Below are 21,824 nucleotides of genomic sequence, written 5' to 3'. Positions count from 1 at the left end.
TCTCGATTAGTTTCAGTTGTCAATGCAGCCATCCTCAGATCTGAAAACGAGTACAAAATACAGAAAATTACCTTAGAAGAACTTTTTTATACAAAGTAATCTTCACGCTTAAAATGTCGCTAAGACGTCGATGGGAGTTCGATATAATGGTCCCCAAACTACTGTAGCACAGTTCTGACATCGAGACAAAAACAATGACGTCATCATCAGGGAAGATGTCAAGCAAGAGTAATAACCTACTACTCATTGTACTCTGGTGTATGGAATGAATCTCAAATGGAAATATTACATGAATGTGAAGCACAGGTAACTTTACAGTGTTACAACACAGAACTTTTTTTTTTAAAAAAAACATACCATGCTCATATAATAGACAGGGTGAACAAGAAACAAGATGGCAACTTAGTGTATTATTACACTTAGATATGGGATGAGTCACAGGAGAGGTATATACATTAAAGTTAGAAACATACATACATTTTTGAATTAGTCAGTAATACAGGACACATTGTTAATAGTATGTCATTATTCAACTTTTATTTTTAAGCCTTCAAGCACATCAGGTAAAAATATACAACAACATAATCTATACTTGTACATTCTAATTACTCTAGGTTGTCAAATTTGTAAATGAGTTATATGAAAACGCTAACAGTTACAGATATCACATGAAATAAATGAATCAGGTAAAACATAAATCAACAGAAACATCTACGTATACAGTGATGACCCAAAACTTTATGACCACCTGTTCATTATCTTGTTTCTTCGTAGCTGGAATGAAATATACAACTGATTCTGTGTATCAGGGATTGAACAAGGTGTTGGTAAGTTTGTGGTGATATTAGACATCTATGTACAGGTCACGAATCATTTAACACCTAGTTAACTCGTTTCTTCGTAGATGGAATAAAATACATCACTGATTCTGCGTATCAGGGATTGAACAAGGTGTTGGTAAGTTTGCGGTGGTATTAGACATCTATGCACAGGTCATGAATCATTTAACACCTAGTTAACTTGTTTCTTCGTAGCTGGAATAAAATATACAACTGATTCTGTGTATCAGGGATTGAACAAGGTGTTGGTAAGTTTGTGGTGGTATTAGACATCTATGCACAGGTCATGAATCATTTAACACCTAGTTGTAGTTTCACTATCTCTCTACCTCTTTCTGTAGATGCTCATAACAGTAGCATGCTATCATTTGACCACCTTCACCATGTTTGAGATACTTATTCATGGGCTCTATGTAATAATAATATGCCCTTTGTCAAAGTCACTTATCTCAGTGGATTTCCCCATTTGCAGCCCATATCTTCACTAGAGTTACCCCTGTCCATGTTTGCTCTGCTTACACACTTTTGCTGCCACATCACATGCATGCAGCACCACAAGGTGGCATCCAACGTTGCAACTGGGTGTGGTCATAATGTTTTGGCTGATCAATGTATAACAGACATTAAACTTCATTATTTTATATTAGCATTCATTAAAATTCATCTACTTAATAAAAGCAATGTTCCTATTTATTGCCCTTGTATTGCCATGGACTTCGCATATCTTGCTTTAGTCAAGTTTTACTTCATGTTTCAACCTTGGTAGATACTGGTACTAGCACACAATTGGTGCGGAGTGTCGCCTACGCTGGTTAGCTGTATGTGGTGTTCTTCAATGGCAGCACATACATCCAATCACTCTGAAATAAATGATGGCCAAAGGTAATATTATGGTGCACATCATACAAGGGTGTATCTATCATCATCTTTTTTTAAAAAAAGCATGTCAATATAAAAACAAGTACATTGCACATATTGAGCAGGTTTTCAACTTTACTCTGTATTAACATATCCAAGTACACTTCCGCATGCTAGTACATTGGGTTTTCATACTTTTGGCTGGGATGTATCATCTCATAGTTAAATAAGACAGAATTCTAATTCTCCAGTTCTGGTCAAGGTTTTCCAGAGGTTTCCCTTTTTGTCAAGGAAAATTCCAGAACTATAATTCTCCTCCCAAAAAATTTCCAAATTGAAACTCCCACCTGTCGCAATACAATTATGTGTAGAACAGTTGATAAGAAAATGTATAAAACCCAAGGAGTAGGTGTAAATGTTATTACAGAGTTTAATTCAATTTAACTATAGTACCATGATACTATCTTGAGTATTTTAATGCATACTTTATGTTCATTAAAGTGCTACATAATGTCACACTCATTTTTGGTGATTTCTCCCCAACATCATAATAGACCAATAATGTTCCCTTAATTTATTTATGCTTCATTTGTATTTCTGTACAAGTGATGCCTCAAGTATCAAACAAACATTTTGAAGGGGAATGAGGCTTATGTAATAACATGTAAATATTTTGTGTTATCAGACAAGATGATTAAATTACCATCCATCATGCTGATTAGCTATGGTATTCAATCTGAGTTTCACAGCTGAATAAGAAATTAAATCTACTGATCTCAAGCTTTGGTTTATTCTCCTCAGTAAGTTTCCCATCAAGAATAGATGGAACTAAACAATAGTGATTTAAAACTTGTTTCAATCACCCATGAAATAGATTTCAGTCCAGTCAATTTACCTGACCAAAATTGTCATATGATAGGAACAAAGTGTTCTCATTAATCAGTTTTACTAAGCATGGTAAAAGTACAATTTCACAGAAATATATAAATGCTGACTCAGTCACTTTATGGTATTTAAAAAGAATTTAATGAATTAATAACTATGACACTCAGTACATGACAAACAATTACTTTCAAAAAATATTTAAAGTTATATTAATCCAGTTTTTCTTTACAACAGGTATGGTACAGGACAATTACAGTGCAAACACAAAGAGAGGGTCAACGACATACAGGATCAGAGTATCTTATGTCAGGAAAAGAGAGCTTTACTTAATGAAGTAGTATAGCTCCAATCAACATTTAAAAGTTCATTACAGAACGAGGAATACTTGAAAATTCTCTACTACCAGTATGTCATAAGAACTGTAAAAATCTTGTGCTATGCACAAGAAAAATTCCATGAACAACAAAAGGCAATTTTGAGCATTATTATGCATGAAACAAATAATTGTGGCAAATTAAAAGCATAGTAGATGAAGATCAAGAAACGTCAAGAGCAGAAAAAATTCGTCTAGTCTAATTTTTGCACAGCGGTAGGACGAAGTGCAATGAGCAATGAACTAAAAATCCTGACCCATGTGTGTGCAAAAGCGGATGTAGGGGCTCTACTGCATTTTCATGTGGTAAACACGCTTAATATTTTTACTTGGCTCATTTCGTTTACCACTAAACATTTATTTTTTACCACTAAACACTGTTTTTAATAATCTGTGATTATTCCACTTCCTTAATGTGTAAACTAGCAGAGCTAGAGAAAAAATGAATTGAACCATTTTTGTAGGACATTAAACTATACTTACATAAAAATGAAGCATTATTCTTGCGCTGTGGTGGCAGTTATTCCATTTTCACGTCCATATTTCAGTTTTGTGAAGTGCAGCTGCATAGTTCACTATTACGATGTGCACTCGTGAAATACACTGTGTTATGCTGTATTGTATTTGTTAGGAACTCCTCACTCAAATCACAAATCTGGTCTGATATTTCATACGCTCGTATTTTGTTCATGAGGCAACTGCAAGGACCTATACCGAACGCCTTCCGAAAGGGTAAAGCGGGACAACAATCCCTTTCCCTTCCCTTGCGATCAATACTTAGAAACGTGATCTATCGCCAAAGAACTTACGCGTAGCAGGTGTAAAGACGTTCCTCATACAGAAACATGTAAGATATGGTCAAAGAACTTCGCCACAGGAAGTGCGAGAGTGTTGCACATATTGAAACTTAAAAAGCTATTATAGACCGCAAAGTTTTTTTTTAATACACATTATGAAATTTTTTGATCCATATTTTTGTCGGAGAACTTAGATCTAGGAAGTACACTGATTTTACACACATGAGATTTTGAAAGCTATTACAAATTATACAATGACAGTTACAGCACACTCTAATATAACAGTCGTGACACTCACTGCTGTAAAAGTTGTTACCGTTTGACAGATGGAGCGACAGTAGTGCTCCAAGCGGCGAGTAAGATGAACGTCAGACGTGTCGTAAGAATAATGTTTGTTTTGCATCCATTTCCTACGTAATTTACGAAATATTTGAGTTATTTTCTTTCCTCTAAGGGTTTGTGTAGTATCAAAAGGCATATATGTTTCTAAAAATGATTCTAAAATAAGCGCAAGTATTGACAAAAACCATGAATCGCGTGGCAAGCTACAACACGTTCGTGAAGAAACACTTGTGATACTGGATAGAACTGCAGTTTACCACGTTGATATCAAAAGAATATAAACACACAGATTCACACGTAAGAAGCACAGACATGTACATGCAAAAGCGATCGACAGCTCATTTATCGTTCTGTAGGCCTACTGTATTTGTCATTGTTGTCACCTGTTGCCACAAGTACGACCTTCATCTTTATATTATTCCCAGTGCGACAAGCAACTGCCAAATAATGGGAGAAATATATTGAAAACACAAGGAGCTGATTACATTACATTTCACGTAAAACCAAATATTTGAATAATTTTCAAACAATCTGTCAGTGAACAAAGTGCTAACAAAATAATGTCATCACACGAAGGAAGCAAGGAAAATTAAGAGACTAACAACAGAAGTGAATGAAATACATACCAAACGCTTTTGTAAGACGCGAATAACTCCACTTAATCTAACCACTTTATCGTCAAAGCGTGTCTGTGTTGACGATTCACACTAATTTGGCACTGATACATGGAGAGTTGAACTGTCTGCTTCTGTGTCATAGGACTGTTTTACAGCTTTAGATGGGTTGTCGAATCTTTGTGGCAATTTCCCCTTCATCGTCAGTAGAGGTAGCTTATTTGGGATGTCAAACAGTCTGGGTACTGCATTCTACACGAGTTCATTATTGCCTGCGTTCATGAACTGGTTTTGTTCGAAATGTAGCAAACAAAACCTAATATTATTGTACAGGTAAACACGGTTTTTTTCATAAGGTCTTCTCGTCTGCTACTAACTAACCATTTTCTGCTCCTAAAACGAAACATTAATCATTGATACACATTTAGTTTGCAAGTGAAACCTGGCGATACAGTTTAGTAACATGATGGTATATATCTCTCAGGATCCTTAGGAAACGTACAAAAAAGACAGTTGTGGTGTCTTCTTCCTGTTGTTGCTGCAATTTATTCCGCTACAAACGCTCCAGCTTGTAAAAACAATTCTAGAAATCAAAATAAACAACCACTTTTCGCTTCCACGATCGCGCAGAACTCGCAGTTTAAGTTACTGGCCACTTGGAGCGCTGCTGGTGCGGTAGGAAACAAAATCGAGAAGAAGTGTCGTGACTTATATTAGACTGTGATCGCAGCTTGTGTTTCCAATATGATTTTTACAAATTACGATAATGACACTTTAACTGTTGTATGACTGCTACATCGAATTCCATAGAATATTTCGTTGTTATTATATCAGAGGATATTTAGTTTTTTTCTGAATATTTCATGAAATATATGAAGATATGATTTGTTTGCAAGCTCCTCTTGTTCGTTGACAATAAGGTCTGGTGAGAGAGCTGTGGATATAAATTTCTAGCTCTTCGAGTAGATTCATTTTCTTTCCTTTGTTCATAGTGTGTAGTATTTGTGGGTTGTCTGTAATGGTTGTGGCTGAGTGACCATGGTCTTTTAGATGCATTGCACAGGTGGATTTATCAAAGTTATTTAGCCAGAAGGCATCCATATGCTCACAGTATCTTATAGTGGAACTCCTTCCAGTATGAAGAACTGTGGGCAACTGTCACATAAAAGCCTTTAAATACCTGATTTGTGGTGGCATTGGGCATCTGTCTCACTGTTGTGAATGATGTGCTGCTGTAGCTTGTTGTTAGTGCTGAAAGAAATTTGAATACGTTTTCCCAAAGAGGTTGGCAACAATGTCAGAGAATTAATTGTCTGCTCTGAAATGGCATGTGACGCAGCTAAAATAAATAATAATTAAAAGATTAGTATTGGTACAATTTTGTCATATGATGACATGATGGAGACCATGGCTGTTGTTTGAAGACAAATGTTGATGGTATTGGGTTGCGAGTTACCAATATCATACACAAAAATTTACAAAATCAAAAATCAAGTAACCGTGACTCCAAACTGCTCAGAAATATTAATAGAAAACTATCTGAAAACAAAGCTCTGGTAGTCAAATCTGATAAAGGGAACTCAGCTGTTGTTATGTATGAATCTGAATATATCTACAAAACTCGGAATTTTTCCAGAATAATAACATACATGAAATTCACAATGACCCCACACCCAAATTCTAGGCCCAGCTTAAGAAACTACTAAAATCTTCTGACTTCCTGTTATCTGACTCTGATGTTCTATAATGCCTTGTCATGAACCCATCTGCATCAAAACTATGTTCGCAACCAAAGCTTCATAAAGAAAGTTGTCATATATGCCTCCTAGTCAACTCAAGAAACAGTCCAGCATACTTTATCATCAAGAAACAAAGACATTATGAGTGACTTTTATACCTATGAAAACAGTTCTTCAATTTAGAATAGCTATGAACTTATTGAGCATATCAAAGACTCACCAATACCAAAGGGTGCCAAATTTACCTCAATGGTCATAGTAAACCTTTACACCAACATTCCTATACATGACACTATTAAGATAATTAAAAACAACCTATTGAAACAAAAAACTATCCAAGGCTGAGATATGTGAACTCACTGACATGCTAGAACTCGTCCTATCACACAATTATTTTACTTGTAATAACAAAATTTATAAAGAGGAAGATGGTCTTGCAGTGGGCAGTAGTTTGGCAGGAATACTTGTAGATATTTATATTAACCACATAGAAAATATTTTTTTCAGATCAGACAGTTCACCTGAAAATAAAATAATATACTACAAAAGGTATGTGGATGATACTATTATCTTGTTCAATGGTACAACTGAGGAGATTGAGAAACTAGCTAAGGTCCTCAGCAGCATGCACAACAACATCAACTTCACTGTAGAACATCAAGTACATAAAGGCATCAATTTTCTTGACCTTACAATATCTAATGTAAACAACAAACTTGCTTTCCAGACTTACAGAAAACCCACCACTAGTGATGTTGTCATTAACAACTCCTCATGTCATCCAGTACAACCCAAAATGGCATTCTTCAGATCCACACTTAATCGTATACATAAAATCCCACACCCAATAAATCAGATTCGCAAGAAGGAAAAAACACATTCGCCCCCATACCCTTTATATGAAAAATTTCATACCAAATTGCCAACCTCTTTCGGAAAACTGGTATTCAAATGTCTTTCAGCACTAACAACAAGCTACAGCAGCACAGCATTCACAGCAGTGAGACGGATAACCGGTGCCACCACAAATCAGGTATTTACAAACTTTTATGTGACAGTTGCCCACAGTTCTACATAGATCGAACTGGAAGGAGTTCCACTATAAGATACTGTGAGATTATGGATGCCTTCTGGCTAAAAAACTTTGATAAATCCACTTATGCAATGCATCTAAAAGACCATGGTCACCCAATCCATTACCATTACAGACAACCTACAACTACTACACACTGTGATTTTTTTCCTTTATTGTAATTTTGCACCTTATACAAGGTGGGCTGGCAGCGGCAATTTTACGCCGCTCTTCAGCCTCAGGCAGTACAAATAAAGATAAACAATGAAGACACGTAAGTAACAGAACATATTGGTGGTCAAAATAACAGTAGACACAGTAATTAAAAAAACACAGAGCCATTCACACTCGAAAAAAGAAGAGACTGTCAGCACTGTACATGAACACTGATGATGGTGATGATACACGTGAACTATGGAGCGTGTGTGGCGAAAAACACTAAAGCACAAACACGACGGCACACACACAAAACTGAGGGCGACGATCTCCGGCGCGCTAATGTTCACGAGGCGTGTGCGAGTCTGGGGACCTGCCAAAAGAGGAGAAGAGGGTGGGGAGAAGGGGGAGTTTAGATGCCAGGGGCAGAGGAGATGGAGGGAGGAAAGAAGGTATGAGGGGTAGGGGAAGCCTGGGGGGAGGAAGGGAGGAGGGAGAGAAGGGAGGGAGGGTGCCCTGAGGAAAAAACACAGGAAGTGGAAGAGGAGGACACACTGTGAACAAAGGAAAGAAATTTATATCCACAGCTCTAACTCCCCAGATCTTATTCTCAAGGGCAAGTGGAGCTTGCAAACAAATCTTATCTTTACATATTTCATGAAATATTCAAAACCAAAAACTAATTATCCTCTGATATAATAACAAAGGAATATTCTACGGTAATTCGATGTAGCAGTCATACAACAGTTCAAGTGTCATTGTCGTAATTTGTAAAAATCATATTGCAAACACAAGCTGTAACTGTCATTGTATAATTTGTAATAACTTTCAAAATTTCATGTGTATAAAATTATTGTATTTCCTAGATCTAAGTTCTCTGACAATAATGTGGCTCAAAACAGTTCTAGCTGTCATTTTTTAATTTGTAATAGCTTTGAGTAATTTCATATATATTATAACATAATTGTACTTCCTAGATCTAAGCTCTCCGACAAAGATGTGGATCCAAAAACTTCATAATGTGTATTAAAAAAAATCTTCGTAGTCTATAATAGCTTTTTAAGTTTCTATATGTGCAACCCACTTGCACTTCCTATGGCGAAGTTCCTTGACCATAACCTACATGTTTCTGTATGAGCAACATCTTTACATGTGCTAAGTTTTTTGACCATAGTTCATTCATATGTTAATTATGTTTGTACTTAAACATGGTGTATTTCATGACTGCACATGGTAATAGTGAAATACGCAGCCAAACTTTACAAAACTGAAATATGGACATGAAAATGATAGTAAGTGTGCAACTACGTGGGAAATCTGTCACCACAGCGTACCTATAATAATGATGTTTCATCTTTATGTAAGTACAGATATATTTTCGACAAATAGTGACTTGCCACTTATAATTGCCCCACTTGTTTTTGCTTAGTCACCAGCAAATATTTTGTTTTGTATTTATACAGTGATCTCCAGCAATATAAACATGTACATCAATGTATAAACACCAGAGGATGGGCACAAGCTCGAAACCGGTCGTGTGACAAATAAATAAGCTTTTATTGTGACTGGTAGCACAAATTTTTCTACACCCTACACAGGAACAGTCACGAAGTTCACTATGGATAAAATTCATTTTTGCTAGAAGCTGTGATTTCCGAGTTCTTCAAGAAAATTATAAAAAGCTGGCCTTTAAATGCTTCCCCCCCACCCCCACATGTGCACACACCCTACCAGCCAGGACTTGTAGTATGTTATTCATGACACACCCTTCTACCACTGTTCAAAATTTTACAAGGACACCAACTTTGTCCCCTCACTTTCCTTTGTTCACTGGACTATAAATCATGTTCAGCACTGGATGAATATAGTAGTGAAGCAGATGTTAAATTCAAGTCACTGAATACCAAATTCAGTAAATTCTTCCTGACTGTAGCTGGAAAACCTGACAAAAACTGGACAGTCAAAAGGATACCCATAGCATTTTCTTAGGCTTTGTATGCTTCACCAGCAGACAGCAGTTTCGCCATATCAACTGTTATTATGGAGACCCCAAATTTTAGTAGATCAGTAACTATTCTGGTGATGATGACATTTCAGCGTTGGTAACCCTCTGTATTTACGCTATAGTTCTAACAGGAACCTTGAGTTACCTTTATAGTAATTCAGTGAGTCAAAGCATATTCCCTAAAAAAAAAAAAGAACCATGCGGGTTCAGGGGTTAGAATAGGCCCGCGGTACTTCTGCCTGTTGTAAGAGGCGACTAAAAGGAGTCTCAAAAGTTTCGGCCTTATATGATGGTACTCTCTCAGGTTTCACCTCAATCTTTCTAAATTCTTCCGAAGAGCGAGCCAATTGGGGAAGGGCGCCTTACATGGTGCACTGTATCCGTAGTGCATTGAGACCTTAGCCGGCTTTCTCGTCGTCACAATGCTGTCCCACTCGTTTTCCATCTCTTGGGCAAGGATACCTTCCTGGGTGCGATTACCACTATGCACTGTGCAGTGTTGCTTTTTGCTGAGACGACGACCTTGGACATTTTCGCACCTATGATCCAGCGCGGTAGCCAGTCTGTTGTTGTGGGGCCGCCATGTACCCTGTTGGTTGTAGCCCCCTGACAACACAGGGATCGCTCTGCTGATGCCTGCGCCGTTAACTCCCTACGTATGCCAAGGAGTAGATGTCTATCCCCCTGGGGCACTGGGACTCCCGGAAATGGCCATCCTGCCAGGTGGCCCTTGCTGAGGCTGGGTGTCGCCCGTGGGGAGGGTCCTTGGTCGGAGTGGGTGGCATCAGGGCGGATGACCTGCAATGAAGCGTGGTACATTATCTCCCGCTGGTGGCCAGCCACCAGCAGTCTCTAAGCGTTCTCAGGCTCAATTTAATGCTCAGAAGTACGATCCGAAAAAATTCCCCTCCCTGGCCACACCATGGGAGGAGCATAAGTCTCAGGATGGCAGTGACAATTATTCGCCCCAGTTCCTAGTTTGTACAAGAGCTGATGGGGAGCCTTCCATGTCCACAAAACCTTAGATATTCGTAGAGCATTTAGAGGACAAGTTTGGGGAGGAGGAGGGTTTGTCCAAAATGTGCTCTGGGTCAGTTTTGATAAAAACGGCATTCTCTATCCAGTCACGTAGGTTACTTGCCTGTGGCAAGTAACATTACCATCACGCCACATACGAGTTTGAATATAGTCCAGGGTATTATTTTCCATACGGACCTACTTTTGCAGTCTGATGACGAACTGCGTGCCAACTTAGAGCATCGAGGTGTGCATTTCGTCTGGCGCATTCATCAGGGTCCGAGGGTTGCTCCCGGTGCCTTCATCTTGGCCTTCGAGCGTGATACATTATCGGAAAAGGTCAAGGTGATGGTCTACCGGTGTGATGTCAAGCCCTATATCCCTCCCCCAATGCGGTGCTTCAAGTGCTGGAAGTTTGGCCATATGTCTTCCCACTGTACATCCAGCCTCACATGTCAAGATTGCGGACGCCCATCACATCCCAATACTCTATGTGCCCCGCCTCTCATCTGTTGTCAACTGTGGAGAGCATAATTCACATTGCTCACCAGACTGCAGGATCTTACACAAAGAGCGAAAAATCATGGAATATAAGACCCTGGACCGACTGACTGCCTAAGAGGAAGTATGACCGACTCCATCCTGTGAGAATGACAGCTTCCTACGCCGCTGCTACAACAACCGTGCTAGCCCCATCAGTTCCGAGAATTCCAGCTGTATCGATGAGCCGTACAACTCCCCATGCCCCCTTGCCTGTGGGGGGCTCTCCCAACCCCATTACTTCTGCGCCACCTTCCTTGGGAGCAACATCCTCCCACCCATCAGGGATGTCCATCCCCACTTTGGTTGGACACTTCTTCGGCTACTCTCTCTCGGAAGGGGCCCTTGGGTCCCTCCATTCCCAGGTTTCCACCAGCGGGAAGGATGACACATGATAGTGGCATAAGTTCCCACCAGCAGCTGGTCATAGGGGTTCACGATCCTCCTCCGTCCTGGAAACTGAATCAGTGAAGCCCTCCCAGCTGGTGATACCCAAGGTTCAGCGAGAGAAGTTCAAGAGAAAGACCTCTAAGGCCAAGGAACTTGCGGTGGCACCCACCCCACCGCACCCTTTGAGCTCTGCGTCTGAGGATGAGATGGAGATCCTGGCGTCCGCTGAGGACCTCGATCTCGCTGGTCCATCAGACGCGATGGATAGCACTTGCACAGGTGCTCAATCAGAGGCAACAGGTGACCCAGCGGCGTATCTGCCTCCCCAGTCCCTTCACGCCTTTTTCAGCCATGGACCATATCATCCACCAGTGGAACTGTGGCGGTTTCTTCCAACATCTTACTGAGCTGCGACAACTTCTCAGCCTTCACCCTTTCTTCTTCATTGCTCTTCAAGAAACTTGGTTTCTGGCAATGTGAACCCCCGCACTCCGTGGCTAGCGGTGTTATTATAAGAACCGGGCAGCTTATGAAAGAGTGTCTGGTGGCGTCTGCATCTACGTCCTTCACTCTCTTCACAGCGAGTCTGTCCCTCTTCTAACACCTTTAGAGGTTGATGCTGTTAGGGTGTGGATGCCACAGGCTGTTACTGTCTGCCGTCTCTATCTTCCACTGGATGATGATGTCCCGCAGCATGTCCTGGCGGCGCTGAATGCCCAATTGCCGCCACCTTTCCTGTTACTGGGCGACAACGCCCTTAACCCTCTGTGGGGTGGGTCAGTGGCAACAGGTCGAGGCGCCACCATAGAGAATGTATTGGCACAGCTCGACCTCTCCCTTTTCAACGATGGTGCCCTCACACATTTCAGTGTGGCACATGGCATGTACTCTGCCATCGACCTTTAGATCTGCAGCCCTAGCCTCTTACCGTCTGTTCAATGGATTGTGCATGACGACCTGTGTGGTAGTGACTACCTTCGGATCTATCTGTCACTGCCACAGTGTCACTCTTCTGGGCGCCCTTACAGATGGGCTATGAATAAGGCTGACTGGCACTTGTTCTCCTCCATGGCCGCTATTGGGCCTCTTTCTACTGAAGCCATTGATGTGGTGGTAGACTCAGTCACCACCGGCATTGTTACTGCCGCAGAATCAGCCATTCCCCGTTCTTTTGGGTTCCCTCGGCTGAGGACTGTGCCTTGGTGGTCGCCTGCGATCGCCGAGGCGATTAAAGATCGCAGGCGGGCACTACAGTGTCACAAGCGGCATCCATCTTTAGAAAAACTCGTCGCCTTTAAACGGCTCTGTGTGCGGGCCCGCCGCATCATTCGCCAACACAAGCAGAAGTGCTGGGAACGGTATGCCTCCACCATTGGCCTCCATGTCTCTCCATCGCAGGTCTGGGCCAAGATTAGATGCCTCTATGGCTATCGGACCCCTATGAGCATCCCTGCGCTGTCACTGAATGGGGCAATTATTTGTACTCACTCCGACATAATAGCCAACCGCTTAGCAGACCATTTTGCTCTCAGTTCCGCATCTGTGAATTACCCACTGGCTTTCCGCTCCATTAAAGAGCAGTTGGAACATCGGAGACTTTCATTTCACATGCGCCATCCTGAATCCTACAATGTCCCATTCACTGAGTGGGAATTGCACAGTGCCCTAGCTGCTTGCCCCGATACAGCTCCCGGGCCAGGTCGCATCCACTGTCAGATGCTGAAACACCTTTCAGCGAACTGCCAGCAACGCCTCCTCGACCTTCACAAGCGTATGTGTGTCGAGGGTGAGTTTCCATCGCAATGGCGGGAAAGTATTGTTATCCCCATTTTAAAACCTGGCAAGAACCAATTGGAGGTGGACAGCTACCGCCCCATTAGCCTCACCAACGTTCTTTGCAAGTTGCTCAAACACATGGTGAGCCGGCGGTTGAGTTGGGTTCTCGAGTCTCGGGGCCTTCTGGCTCCGTCTCAGGGTGGGTTCTGTAAAGACCGCTCTGCCGCCGACAATCTGGTGAGCCTGGAGTCAGCCACCCGTATGGCCTTTGCCTGCCATCAGCACCTCGTCGCTGTCTTTTTTGACATGCAGAAGGCGTACGATACGACATGGCGCCATCACATTCTCTCTACACTTCATGGTTCTGGTCTTTGGGGTCCACTGCCGATTTTCCTACGAAATTTTCTGTCACATCGTACCTTCCGCGTGCAAGTCGCGGCCTCCCATAGTTCCTCCTGAGTTCAGGAAAACGGGGTACCACAGGGATCTGTCCTAAGTGTCTGCCTGTTTTTAATTGCAATTAACGGGCTCGCTGCGCCGGTGGAAACGTCTGTCTCAACTTCCTTCTATGCTGACGACTTCTGCCTCTACTATAGCTCCATTGGCATTGCAGTGGCTGAACGTCAGCTGCAGGGCACTATCTGCAAGGCACAGTCTTGGGCTGTAGCACATGGCTTCCAGTTTTCGGCTGCCAAGACCTGCGTTATGCATTTCTGCCGGCGACGAACAGTTCACTCTGAGTTGTGGCTTTATCTTGCCAGCGAACTTCTTGCTGTGGTGGAGACACATCGGTTTTTGGGTGTGGTTTTTAATGCCTGGTTGACTTGGCTCCCACATATTCGGCAGCTTAATCAGATGTGTTGGCGGCATCTTAATGCTCTGCAATGCTTGAGCCACACCATCTTGGGCGTCGACCGATCTACCCTCTTACTGCTCTACCAGGCATTAATCCAGTCCCATCTGGTTTATGGGAGCCTGACTTATGGTTCATCATCCCCTTCTGCGTTGCGAGTGCTGGACCCAGTCCTTCGCAGAGGGATACGACTTGCCACTGGTGTTTTCCGGACCAGCCCTGTGAACAGTTGACTTGTGGAGGCAGGTGTCCCTCCACTGCAGTTATGGCGCCAACGTTTACAGGCCGCTTATGCTGCACATGTTTGTAGCTTGCCCGGGCATCCTAATTATCGTCTCCTGTTCCTTCGGTCAGTCGTCCATCTCCCGGAACGTTGGCCCCAGTCGGATTGTACGATCGCAGTCTGCATCAGAGAGCTTCTCTCAGGGCTTGAGGTTTTCCCTCTTCCACCTCCTTTCCGGGCCCCTCTGTGTACACCCCCGTGGTGCGTGCCCCGCCCTTGCCTTCAGCTCGAATTGGCACGGAGCCCGAAGGACTCCGTACCTCCGGAGGCCTTCCGCCGCCGCTTTTTTTCCATCCTTGCCACATATCAGGGCTCTGGTGTTGTTTACACTTATGGTTCGATGGTTGCTGGTCATGTCAGTTATGCTCTGACTCTAGGGGACCATTACAAACAATATTCATTGCCAGCTGGCTTCAGCGTTTTCACTGCTGAGCTGGTCGCCATCTCTCGTGCACTAGAGTATATACACTTCTCCTCAGGTGAGTCCTTTATTATCTGTAGCGACTCCCTGAGCGGTTTACGAGCTATCGACCAGTGTTTCCTTCACTCTCATCTGGTGATGGCTATCCAGGAGTCCCTCCATACTCTTACCGGTTGCTGCCGCTCTGTGGTCTTTGTGTGGACCCCAGGCCATGTTGGGATACCCGGCAATGAACATGTTGACTACCTGGCCAAACAGGCCACCAGTAAACCATCTCTGGACGTTGGCTTCCCGGAGACTGATTTGCGAGCGATAATACGCCGCAAAGTTTTCGAACTTTGGGACACTGAATGGCGCAACCTGCCCACACCAAACAAACTCCGTGCTATCAAGGAGACGACTGATGTGTGGCGGTCATCCATGCGAGCCACTCACAGGGACTCAGTAGTCCTTTGTCATTCCGCATTGGCCACACCTGCTTGACACACAGCCATTTACTGCGCCATGAGGACCCGCCTCTATGTCGCTGCGGGTCGGCTTTGACAGTGGTCCACATTTTGTTGGCCTGTCCCCTTTTAACTGTTCTCCAGCAGACGTTTGCGCTGCCTGATACACTCCCTGCCCTTTTAAAAGATGACACTGCTATGGGAGGCTTAGTTTTGCGTTTTATTCGGGGAGGGGGCTTTTATCACTTAATATAAGTGTTTGTCCTTTTTGTGTTGATTCTGGCCTTTGGCCTACGATTTTAGTCTGAGTTTTTAGTGTGTTTCTTGGTGGTTGGCTTTTCCTTTTTTGTCTCTATGGTCGGCCAACCACTGTCACACTCTGTGTGATTTTAATTCCTTTTGTCTGGTCTCTGTCTAAGTCTTTCTTGTCCTGTGTCGTCTGCCCTCTTTTCCATTGTTCGTTTTTATTCTGTGTGTGTGCTTGAAATTTTGGAAAAAGGGACCGATGACCATAGCAGTCTGGTCCCTTTAATCCCCCATACCAAGCAACCAACCAAAAAAAAAGCAAAAAGTGCAGTAGTAATATCTATTTAAAAAGTGAAGATAATCAGGTGACCTATAATTAGTCCATGGAAATGTGATCTTTCCAAGACTTTTGACTGTGAAAACCATAAAGATAATCAGGGGAAACTAAAGTGTTATGGCATTAAAGGCATTACGCTTGTATGGTATGAGTCATGTCTTAATTATAGGAAACAAAAGCTCACATGATAAAATTATGTCACAGGGGTAACATTAAATTCAAAGCAGGAAACCTCAAATTATAATTTATTGCAAGTTTTGATTCTTGGTCTACTCCTTTTCTTCGCCTACATAGATCATTTACTGTGAACATTTCATGAATGTTCAAAAATTGTGATATTTGCTGCTGAGAAAATAGGCTACCACTAAGCACTTGAACATACCTGTGCCAGACTTCACCAGAATAATAATGGAACAGGCTTACAACTGTTTAAGCCTTAATCATATAAAGACTATTAGTATACAATTCCAAACAGATGAAAGATCAGTGAGGAGACACTGGATGGAGTTCCATGGAAGGAGTTCATAAGCATACAGCTGACACCATTACCTGAATATGTTATTCAGACAACTCAGATCAGGTGAGAAATCTTTCAAATTGTGTTGACCTGCTGACATAATTGCTAAAATATTTTGAATGGATTCACTCTTCCCTCTTATTTGGTGTAGTCTTCAGGGGCAATGCAGATGAGGTCAAGAAAGTACCTATTTATTCTACAGAAGCATGCAGTAAGGATATAATGTAAAATTGATGAAACAACCATAATGCAGAGGCCTCTTCAGGAAGGTAGGAATTATTTTACTTATGTGTAAACACATTTACTCTTTAATAATATCTGATGTTAATAACTCTAATGAATTTAGCATGAAATGTGCAATTTACAACAACAATATTAATAGTAAAAATAATTTCCATGTAGTCTTTGCAGCCTTTCCTAGGGCTCAGTTTACTTGTTTATCACAGTGTAAAACTGTATAACATGTTGCCAGCAGACACCAGGCATGAAACTGAAAATTACCAGATATTCTGTCACAAAGCATAAGAGGACATTATTAAGTACTTCTCCTATAAACTGTTGAAATATTTGGGCTACAGGATTTAGACTCTGATTAACAGCACTGTTCATATTAAACATGTTTTTAGCTTTCTCAGTCTACAGACAACTAAAGGGGCTTTAAAATCAATGAAATTGCATAAATGCTTAATATGAAGTAGAAAATAAAAACAGTAGTTTGGTAGTATAAAGGGAGAACAAATGGCTTTTTTTCAAAGTAGCAGTTTATTTCTCTTTATGTGTATACCTGAAATAATCTAGAAGTAATTCCTGTAATTATCACTGTGAGGGGATTGACAGTAAGTCATGATTTGTCATTATGTTGTTTTTTAGAACAACCCTTTAGTGACTATTTATGCCAGTAATCGTGCAGCTCGACTCTTTCCACATCTGTAGAGACTTTGCTTCATGATCAAATTTTGAGAACATGACATGAGACTGAATAAATGAAGAATGAATGAAATCTTCATTCCACAGAGGCTGTACATAGAGATTTCATATAGGTAAAAGGGTATTCAAAAAGGAATTTCAGATCACAAAAATAGAAATTACATTACAGTAAGAATGAACTGCACTGCAGTGGTGTTTCATGTACTCATAATTGTTTAAATACGTATTTACAAGATTTATGTCTTTGAACTTGTCTCACTGTTCTTATTATACTTCTCTTAGGAATGAATGATTCAAGTTTCATTGAAGCATTATCTCAGAATATAATGTGGTGGGAAATTAATGTAAGAACATGACGTTTACATACTGATTTATGTCTCCATGTTATTCGCATTGCAAATAAGGTAAATGTTTGATTTTGAAACTGTCATCAAATAAGTGTCTTAGAGTTCTAATAAAATGTAGCCATGCCAACACAAAATATGTTGCCACATTTAATGATAGTTTTAATGATCTGTATTTGCTACTGTGCTATTTTTAAGCAGTACCCAACTTAATGAACTGCTTCTATTGAAAAATTCAGAGAACACTAGATTGAGGAAGAGCAATCCAGCATTTTTACAAAATGTCGTTTATAGCCTAATTTACTCTGTAAACGCTTCTTTATTTGTCTCAACAGCAGTTATTGTATCATCAATGAAAAGAGATAACTGATTTTATGTCTTAGGAATTGTGGCCTTCTGTTATAATAAATAAACAAAGACCATCTGGATCACAGGATAACATCATTTTGTGTGTTGTTGGTGGTATACACTACTGTTGCAATACTGCACTTTGTGGTGTCAGACCAGAAGATGACCTGCAAAGCAGACTGAAACCAGTAGTTGATATATAAAACATTTTATTCCAGACAGTGTTTCTTTATTTATTATAAAAAGATATAGTTTTGACTCCAGCTTCAAATAGTGTGGTACATAACACATTTATGGAAAAACAAGCCGTGACTACTTACTTTAGCAATCATTCTTCCCCTAAGTGATGGCTCTGTCTCAGATAAGCTTTATGTTAATGAAATAATAAAAACTGAAATATCATCATCTTCAAGCTTTTATACTTAATGATGGCCTCCTGTCTGTAAGCTGCTTAAAGTGCTTGTTATAAGTTTATGAATTAGTTTTTTAATATCAGGTAACTCAATCCAGTTTTGTACTTATATATAGCAAACATAATTTGTTGTAACAGGATGTTGAAGTTCATACAGTCAAATACTCTGAATAAGTAATAGAAATTCCCAACAGTCGCTAAGCTCACCAGAGAAATAATGGAACAGAACAGAATAGAATAGAATGGATTTATTCCATTTGATCATTTTGCATTCAGTCAGTGTCATCAGAGTTTATATGCAACTATAATTACAGATATACTTTACACTTTAGACTTTACACATTACATTAATATATTTGCTGTCGTATTGGTTCAAAAAATGGTTAAAATGGCTCTGAGCACTATGGGACTCAACTGCTGTGGTCATAAGTCCCCTAGAACTTAGAACTACTTAAACCTAACTAACCTAAGGACAGCACACAACACCCAGCCATCATGAGGCAGAGAAAATCCCTGACCCCGCCGGGAATCGAACCCGGGAACCCGGGCGTGGGAAGCGAGAACGCTACCGCACGACCACGAGATGCGGGCTGTCGTATTGGTGTTCAGTCCAAATACATGTTTTGTGCAGCTCTTCATGTTACACTATCCAGTGAAAACGTCATCTCTGAATAACTACTGCAACTTACATCCTTCTGATTTTGCTAAATGTATTCATCTTTTGGTCCCCCCCCCCCCCCCCCCTGTGATTCTTACTTCCAACACTTCCCTCCAACACTAAATTGGTGATCCCCTGATGTCTCAGAATGTGTCCTATGAACCGCTCCATTCTTCTAGTCAAGTTTCGCCACAAATGTTTCTCTCCAGTTCTGCCCAGTACCACCTCATTAGTTACGCAATGCACCCACCTGATCTTCAGCATTCATCTGTAGCACCATATTTCAAAAGCTTCTATTCTCTTTCTGTATAAACTGTTTATTGTCCATGTTTCTCTTCCATATATGGCTGCATGCCATTCAAATACTTTCGGAAAAGACTTCCTAATATTTAAATCTGTTTTCGATGTAAAAAAAATTTCTTTTGTTCAGAAACTCTATTCTTGCCATTGTCAGTCTTCATTTTATATCCTCTCTACTTCAGCCACAGACAGTTATTTTGCCGCCCAAATAACAAAACTCATCTACTACTTTAAGTATCTCATTTCCTAATCGAATCCCTCAGCCTCACCTGACTTAATTCGACTACATTCCATTATCCTTATTTTGCTTCAGTTGATGTTCATCTTATATCCTCCTTTCAAGACATTGTCCATTCTGTACAACTGCTCTTCCAAGTCCTTTACTGTCTCTGGCAAAATTACAATGTCATCACCAAACCTCAAAGTTTTTATTTATTCTCCCTGAACTTTAATTCCTACTTGAAATTTTTCTTTTGTTTCCTTTACTGCTTGCTCGCTGTACAGATTTAATAATGCTGGGGATAGGCTACAACCATGTCTCACTCCCTTCTCAACCACTGCATCCCTTTCATGCCACTGACTATTTTAACTGCTGACTGCTTTTTGTACTAGTTGTAAATAGTATTTTGCTCCCGGTATTTTACCCCTGCTACCCTTAGAATTTTAAAGAGAATATTCAACATCTACATCTACATCCACACTCCGCAAGCCACTTGATGGTTTGTGGCGGAGGGTACCTTGAGTACCTCTATCGGTTCTCCCCTCTATTCCAGTCTCGTATTGTTCATGGAAAGAAGGATTGTCGGTATGCCTCTGTGTAAGCTCTAATCACTCTGATTTTATCCTCATGGTCTCTTCGCGAGATATACGTAGGAAGGAGCAATATACTGCTTGACTCCTCAGTGCAGGTATGTTCTCGAAATTTCAACAAAAGCCCGTACTGAGCTACTGAGCGTCTCTCTTGCAGAGTCTTCCACTGGAGTTTATCTATCAACTCCGTAACGCTTTCGCGATTACTAAATGATCCTGTAACGAAGCGTGCTGCTCTCTATTGGCTCTTCTCTATCTCTTCTATCAACCCTATCTGGTATGGATCCCACACTGGTGAGCAGTATTCAAGCAGTGGGCGAACAAGTGTACTGTAACCTACTTCCTTTGTTTTCAGATTGCATTTCCTTAGGATTCTTCCAACGAATCTCAGTCTGGCATCTAATTTACCGACGACTAATTTTATATGGTCATTCCATTTTAAATCACTCCTAAATCGTACTCCCAGATAATTTATGGAATTAACTGCTTCCACTTGCTGACCTGCTATATTGTAGCTAAATGATAAGGGATCTTTCTTTCTTTGTATTCGCAGCGCATTACACTTGTTTACATTGAGATTCAATTGCCATTCCCTGCACCATGCGTCAATTATCTGCAGATCCTCCTGCATTTCAGTGCAATTTTCCATTGTTACGACCTCTCGATGTACCACAGCATCATCCGCAAAAAGCCTCAGTGAACTTCTGATGTTACCCACAAGGTCATTTATGTATCTTGTGAATAGCAACGGTCCTACCACACTCCCCTGCGGCACACTTGAAATCACTCTTACTTCGGAAGACTTCTCTCCATTGAGAATGACATGCTGCGTTCTGTTATCTAGGAACTCTTCAATCCAATCACACAATTGATCTGATAGTCTATATGTTGTGGACTGGCAAGACAGCCAATCCACTAGGAGGAAGCCGAAAGGCACGCGTTTAAGCTCACGCAGGCTGGCGTGAGGTCTGGAACAGGACAAGGCCGGCCGGTGTGGCCGTGCGGTTAAAGGCGCTTCAGTCTGGAACCGCGTGACCGCTCCGGTCGCAGGTTCGAATCCTGCCTCGGGCTTGGATGTGTGTGATGTCCTTAGGTTAGTTAGGTTTAATTAGTTCTAAGTTCTAGGCGACTGATGACCTCAGAAGTTAAGTCGCATAGTGCTCAGAGCCATTTGAACCATTTGAACAGGACAAGGAATTTATAGAAGCAAAGAACGTACGTAACTACTGGAATACTTAACTTTAATCCATAATAGGTGAACATCGCTCTTGACGGTACATGTTTTACAGCATCAATAGTAACTGGTAATGGCGCCTTGCTAGGTCGTAGCAAAGGACGTAGCTGAAGGCTACGCTAACTATCGTCTCGGCAAATGAGAGCGTAATTTGTCAGTGAACCATCGCTAGCAAAGTCGGCTGTGCAACTGGGGCGAGTGCTAGGAAGTCTCTCTAGACCTGCCGTGTGGCAGCGCTCGGTCTGCAATCACTGATAGTGGCGACACGCGGGTCCGACGTATACT

At 41.3% G+C, this 21,824-nt stretch overlaps 1 long non-coding RNA gene across 1 annotated transcript; it reads right to left on the bottom strand.

The window, feature by feature from the left end:
• Positions 1-518: 518 nt before the first annotated feature.
• LOC126184930 (uncharacterized) lies at positions 519-3,740 on the bottom strand. Its single transcript, XR_007536906.1, has 2 exons — positions 3,439-3,740; positions 519-1,699 (listed from the first exon to the last, which is right to left on the bottom strand). It is a non-coding gene; the product is annotated as an uncharacterized LOC126184930 (long non-coding RNA).
• Between the last annotated feature and the right edge of the window lie 18,084 nt (positions 3,741-21,824).

Source organism: Schistocerca cancellata, chromosome 4 (genome assembly GCF_023864275.1).
Source record: "Schistocerca cancellata isolate TAMUIC-IGC-003103 chromosome 4, iqSchCanc2.1, whole genome shotgun sequence".
NCBI classification, from domain to species: domain Eukaryota; kingdom Metazoa; phylum Arthropoda; class Insecta; order Orthoptera; family Acrididae; genus Schistocerca; species Schistocerca cancellata.
Note: the sequence above shows the minus strand (reverse complement) of the source record. Positions and strands in the feature narration are given on the sequence as shown.